At 41.1% G+C, this 6,331-nt stretch overlaps 1 non-coding gene across 1 annotated transcript; it reads right to left on the bottom strand.

Annotated features, from left to right (window-relative positions):
- Nucleotides 1-5,596: 5,596 nt before the first annotated feature.
- On the bottom strand, nucleotides 5,597-5,703 carry LOC122082942. Its single transcript, XR_006141479.1, has one exon. It is a non-coding gene; the product is annotated as a small nucleolar RNA R71 (small nucleolar RNA).
- Between the last annotated feature and the right edge of the window lie 628 nt (nucleotides 5,704-6,331).

The following is a 6,331-nucleotide window of genomic DNA, read 5'->3' as shown; positions in this document are numbered from 1 at the left end:
CCCTTCAAGTGCCAAAAATCTTCGGTGTTGTGACCATGGTCCCTATGGAAGTGGAAATATTTGTCCATATTGCATCTCTTAGGGTGTCGTCCCATCTTCCCTGGCCACTTCATGGCTCTGGCATTTGAGGAGCCCTTAATCTGCATTAGCACATCTGTTCGTTTTCGGTTCAGAGGCACGTATTTCTCGAACTTCTTCGGTGGACTGAGTGCCCGACCATGTTCAGACTTTCATCTTTTTCCCTCTTCGGAAGGTTTGTCGTCGCCTCTTAAGATCCTTTTCCTCCCCGTCTTCTCTTCGGCTTCTTCATCGGCTTGAAGGGTTTCTTCCATCTGGATGTACTTATCACACCGAGCCCTCAACTCGGCTAGGTCCCTTAGTGTATGCTTCGACAAAGACCTCTTTAGATCTTTATAGTTGACGCCTCCCAGCAGGGTTGTGAACTCTTCTTTCGGGTCCAGACCTCTGATCATGATCTTCTCCTACTGGAAGTGCTTCATGTAGTTTCGCAGTGACTCTCCTTCATGTTGTTTGACGTTGGTCAGGTTCAACATGGTCTTCTGAAGGGGTTGGCTATTGGAAAATCCCTTCACGAAGAAGTAACTCAAATTGTTGAAGCTGTGGATCGATTTCGTCAGTAAGCGGTTGTGCCATAACCTTGTCGCTCCTCTGAACGTCAAAGGCAAGGTGCGACATATGATGTTTTTTGAGACTCGATGGAACTGTATAGCAACCTTGAAGCCTTCTAGATGATCGACGAGGTCCCCAAACCCGTCTTAGGTGTAGTATTTAGGCAGATAAAAATCGACGGGGAGCAGATCCCTCATGACCTCATCAGCTAGAGTTGTGTTATATGTGAGGTCTGGCTCGAGTTCCTATCTAGCTTTCTGCTACCTTCCAGATCTAGTCTTTCAGGTGTAGGATCATCTGCTTCAACCTCGAGTCCTTATGCTTCTATCCGTCTCCTTGGCGTGGTTCCCCATGCTTGGCCCCGGCTGCACGTCGCGTCCTTTCTTTAGGTTCGGGCTTTCCCTCCTTGCTCGATTTCGAGGATTCTGACCGGACCTTATCCGTCCTGTACTACACTGGTCCTCGTCTTGAGCTCACTTTGGCTAGATATAGGGGCTTTGCGGTGCTCTACTGATCTTCTGAGAGACAGCTTTGGAGACCTCCTTCAGTGCCTCGGCCATTCGGTCATACTTCTCCTAAAGGGCTTTGAACTGCTCCCGTGTCACATATTCCTACACCCTAGGAGGGGATGGAGGATTACTATCTCCGTGCACTGAATATCCGATCGAATGCTGGTCCCTTATGGAATCTTCTCGATCATCTTTTCTCTATTCTTCGTCGATTTTGGTCAAGGAAGGGAGCCCTCCTGAAGGTTCCTCCTCATCCATATTTATACTCGAAGCTGCTCTTGTTTTCTTATGATTGTAGGTTTTCCCCACCATTACTGTCGTTCCCATAGACGGCGCCAATTTGTTGCTATCGAAAATCATATGAGCTAATCCTACACAAGCACAGAAGGCAGAGGCCCAGAGGTATCTCCAGGATTAGTCCTCCGACGCCCAAGTTAGAGATCGGCAGAACAATTTTTCACAGGAGTAATGGTGTGGATCTATTCACTTACCTCTCCCCTCCTTTCGGGCTCTCTCTTATAGTGCTTAGGGTTTAGGGTTTCTTATTGGGAGTCCTCCTCGGGTGCGCCTCTTTCCCTTTCTTAGTCCTACTCAGACATATCCTATCCCCTTTGTGGAGAATATTCCCCCTTCGGGTATCTTTTCTTCACGGGGTTTACGTGGTTAGAATCCTTGTAGCCTTTACCAGGTGGGCGGCACATGTCCTTCCCTTGGATACCACATGTTCTTACCTTATTGGGTAATTAATTTGGCCGTATCACTTATCCTAACATAGGAATTTTTCTTATAGTCCAAATCTATTGTATGTGATAAGAATTGGACTATAACTCCCACATGTGATATTAGACTCCTTGTACAATACTTCTTCTCTCAGATAGAGTTTCCATTCAACTTTGGATTACTATCTCTATATATAGGACTCTTGTATTTGAGTTATGAGCTAATGAAAAGATAATCAGACTTCCATTCTCAACATTGGTATCCAGAGCCATCTAAGCTCCAATGAGCCTCTCCCCCATCCCCAACGATTTTCTACCACTCTAGTCATGTGGTCTCCACTGAGCTCCACATGCCCCTCCCTTCTCTCGCCTATTTTGTAAGTCTATACCGCCCCTCTCCTAACTCCCACATGCCTCTCTTTTTCCACTCCTCTCCCCTAATTCACGTGTACCTCTCATCGCCTCATGGCCGATCCATCAAAAAAGCCCTTTGACCCTCTTCCCACCACCCACTCTAGAGCACATCCTCTCATCTCTCTCAAGATGACATTAAAGAATTATGTGATACCCTACGACATCAAAGAATTATGTGATACCCTACTTTCTAAACCCAGTTTATTTATCCAGTTGGTTCGGCTTGGTCGTGCAGGATCTGAACCCGAACGATCTGAGATGGCTACCTTATGGAACATGATGGCAAGGATGACTCTAAACTTGAGTTGGCCAGAAGAGTCTGATCCAGTGCCCAGTGAAATATGCGTACCCAAGCAGTGTACTTGCACGTATCATAAGGCCACATATGAAAAATAAAGGTATGTAACCGTATTTTATGATGAATATATATTTTAAATCATAAACCAGGAGTGAAATACCTGTCAGGACCTGAGTCCCGTTGAAATCCCAATTGTTTGGCTAAGTTTTGACGGATTGGTGGGTGGTCATAGGTAGGTTGATGAGCACATTTATGTGTGAAATCTAGGGTATTAAAACATGCATTTTACATATTTAGAATGGAGCTACCTTGGGTTTTACTCTCTTTTTGCAGGTTTTATATTTTCAAGGCCTTAAGGACTATCAGACGCTATATCTTCAATTTTACACGTAAAGAGGTCTTATTTCTTTTCATGGTTGCGAAGAGGACGAAATTCTGAGCAAGATGGATGTGTTCAATTAAAAGTACACATTCGTTTGGTCACCCGTACAAATGCTTATTCTTTTCGGGCCAGAAAAAGAATAATGGATTAGAACTAAACCATGATGCAGAACCAGCCCATTTGCAGTTGTTCCAGAGATACAAGGAATATTCCAAATGCCAACAAGGATCAATGGACCACATCCTTAAGTGATTGAAGATTCATTTTTTGTAACAACAACTACATAGTGTAGTTGGTGAGCTATGGTGTGAAAAATTTCCTTGCTCACCAAGAGGTCTCAAGTTTGAATCTCATGGTTTTTTTTTTAGAGAATTTTGTTGAAGATTTCCTGCTTTTCATTCACTTAAAGCACTAAGGGCATGGAGGGGATTTCCACATAATATTAGAAGCAAGGAAAATCGTGGAAGGCTTCTTGCGCAAGAAGAGAAGAAAAAAAAAAGGAAAGAAAAAAAAGGAGAAATAAAGATTGTCCAAATCTTCTCTTTCCTCCACATCATCACCAAAAAATTGTCCAAATCACACAAAGCAAGAAGGAAAATTGTCCCTTGGAGGGAGAAAAAGAAGAGAAATAAATTAGAAAAAAAAAGGAAAGAAAATAAGCAAACAAATTATAGGAAATTTCTCAAAGTTTATTTCTCTCTTCTCTCTCCTCCACCTTAGCACTTTTGGTCTCAAAAGATCTCACAACCAATTGTGGGTTTCTCCCTTTTAGGAAAGAGAAATTTGTTATCCTACATCCCCATTCCCTATAAATACAACTCATGTAAGAGGAGGGGAGACAATTCATTCTTCTTCTAGTTTTTTTTAGTTGCTCTCTCTTTCTCTTGCTCTCTCTTTAGTTTTAGTTCTTCTTTATCTTTTCTTTAATCACTTTTGTAATAGCTTTTTTTATTTCAATTAATGCAAGCACTCTTTTATTTTTATTCAGCCCTTTTATGTTTATGATTTATGCAATTGAGGTGTAATTTTTTAAGTTATAGTTCTAGGCTTAGATCTAGGTGACAAGATCACGAGCCGTGGAGCAATTTTTTTTTCAAGATTTGTTTTCTATAGTACTAGAAATTTCAGATTTGGTTTATTCCAGATCTTATTTTTAGTACTGGTAGTATCTCAAATCGATCAAGTTTTCAGTTCGAGGGTTGAAGTTCAAGTAAGTAGGCTCCTTCAGTAGTCTTCTCTCCCCCCTCTCATTCCCTCTTCTGACTACCCTTTCTTTCTTAATTTAGGATTTTAATTTCAGTCGTTACATTATTGCTATCCCTTTCCCCCAAGGTTCATGGCTGGTGTATGTGTTGGCTTTGCCCCTCCTAGCCATAGAACCATCATTTTATTGTTTTTATTTTAATTGCATCCCTTTCCCTAAAGCCAAGTAGAGTAACCCTTGTAAGAGTGACTCTCTGGTCAAGTAGGGAAGCTCATATTATGATGCATCCCTCAGGCTAAGTAGAGAAACCTACTTGTGAGTCTCTCTCTAGATTTCTCCCCTTTTTTATTTTATTTTTATTTCAGCATTTTTTTCCTTTATTTTTAATTACGTGGCTTGCGTCTTTAAATTCTTAGATGACGAATGGTTAGGACGTTATTTTAGATACATATGGTTAGGACGGTAATTAGAATTAGATCACAACCATTAATTGGTTCACTTTCGTATTATTAAAAGAAATAAAAAAATAAAGTGGCTGCTCTCCCTGTGTTCAACCTATAGCTACACCGATCCGTACACTTGCGGTTACATTTTAAATCTCAAACAAGTTTTTGGCGTCGTTGCCGGGGAGACAATTCCATGTTATTTTTCACTGTCTTTTGGTAAATCGGAGTGTTTTTTTTTGTTTGTTTTGTTTTTCCTTTTCTTTTATTGAATTCCTGAGAAGAACAACTTGCAATAATAGTTGTATCGGTGGAGGTCGCCATGCCTCACAGTATGATAAAGATAGGTTTCACCCTGTAGCAGTACCTCAGGAATTGACCTGAGCAACCCCGGATCCCTGCCGGTGAGCTCTCAAAAAGCCAAAAAAAAATCAAAAAATCATTAAAAAAAAGTTTTGCTATCCATTCTTTTGTGCTTGTTTTACTTTAGTTGTGGGTAGTTTTCTATTGCATGAGTGTTAAGTGGGTACGTAATACTAAGAATCGGTTAGAAAGAAGAGATCCAACAAGTAGTGACCCTATACGTTTGCTCTCTTTAAAACCCTTCAATATGGGAGACCAACAGTAAAACCCTTCACCTAAATCTCTGAAAGATAGGTTCTACCCTGCTAGAACAGCCCAACCTTCCTGTATAGTTCTACCACAAGCCCAGGGCAATAATTTTGAACTCAAATCTCAATACATCACTATGTTGTCCCACTTCCATGGGTTGACCTCTGAGGATGCATACCTATTTCTAAGGGAATTTAAAAAGGTATGTGTTCTAATTAAGATCCAACAGTTTTCTGATGATGCTGTTAAGCTTAGGTTTATCACTTTTGCATTGAAAGACCAAGCTAAGAAGTGGTTGTATGGGTTACCCACAAATTCCATAGCCTCATGGGAACAGTTCATAGTTGTCTTCCTTAAGAAGTTTTTCCCAACTCACAAGACCAATAAGCTTAGAAGTGATATCCTTCAGGTTAGGCAAAAGGCTAGTGAGTCATTTTCCAAACTTATGGAGAGATTCAAGGATCTACTCCAAGAATGCACTCACCATGGCCTAAACCTATGGCATTTATGTCAAATAATTTATGAGGGTATTGATTATCCAACTAAACAAATGATAGAGAGTCTATGTGCCCTGAGGGATTGACATCCTTTACAGATGAAGGAAAGGCATGGAAATTTTTACTTGACTTAGCTGACAAAACCTGTGAGTGGGAATCCACCTAAGAGAGTGAAAGAACCATAGGAGGGAAAGGATATTTTGTGGATGGGATGGTAGCGAAGGAAGCCTATTTGGATAGCCTAATCAAGAGGATTGAGGCTATTGTTCCTAGAGAGCCATCATCAGTCAATTTGGTTAAGATTTGTGCATGGTGCCAGTCTAATGATAGTGTTAATGCCTTATACCAGAATAATCCATATAGTAACACATACAATCCAGGATGGAGAAATCACCCAAATTTTTCTTGGAATCAGGGCAACCAAGCAGGACCTTCCAATTTCTATAATCAAGGTCAACCTGGACCCCAAAGGCCTCCCTTTGCACAACAATCTTTTTCTCAAAATACTTTTCCTAGGTCAAATGTAGGACCTCAGGCGAGTTTTCCTAGGGCCCCTCTTCTATCATCTTATCAGCAACCCCCTGGGTTTACCAACACTGGAGAGGCAAGTAGAATAAATGACT

Source organism: Macadamia integrifolia, chromosome 6, assembly GCF_013358625.1.
Source record: "Macadamia integrifolia cultivar HAES 741 chromosome 6, SCU_Mint_v3, whole genome shotgun sequence".
NCBI classification, from domain to species: Eukaryota; Viridiplantae; Streptophyta; class Magnoliopsida; order Proteales; family Proteaceae; genus Macadamia; species Macadamia integrifolia.
The sequence above is the reverse complement of the archived record's forward strand: the minus strand, read 5'-3'. Positions and strand labels throughout refer to the sequence as shown.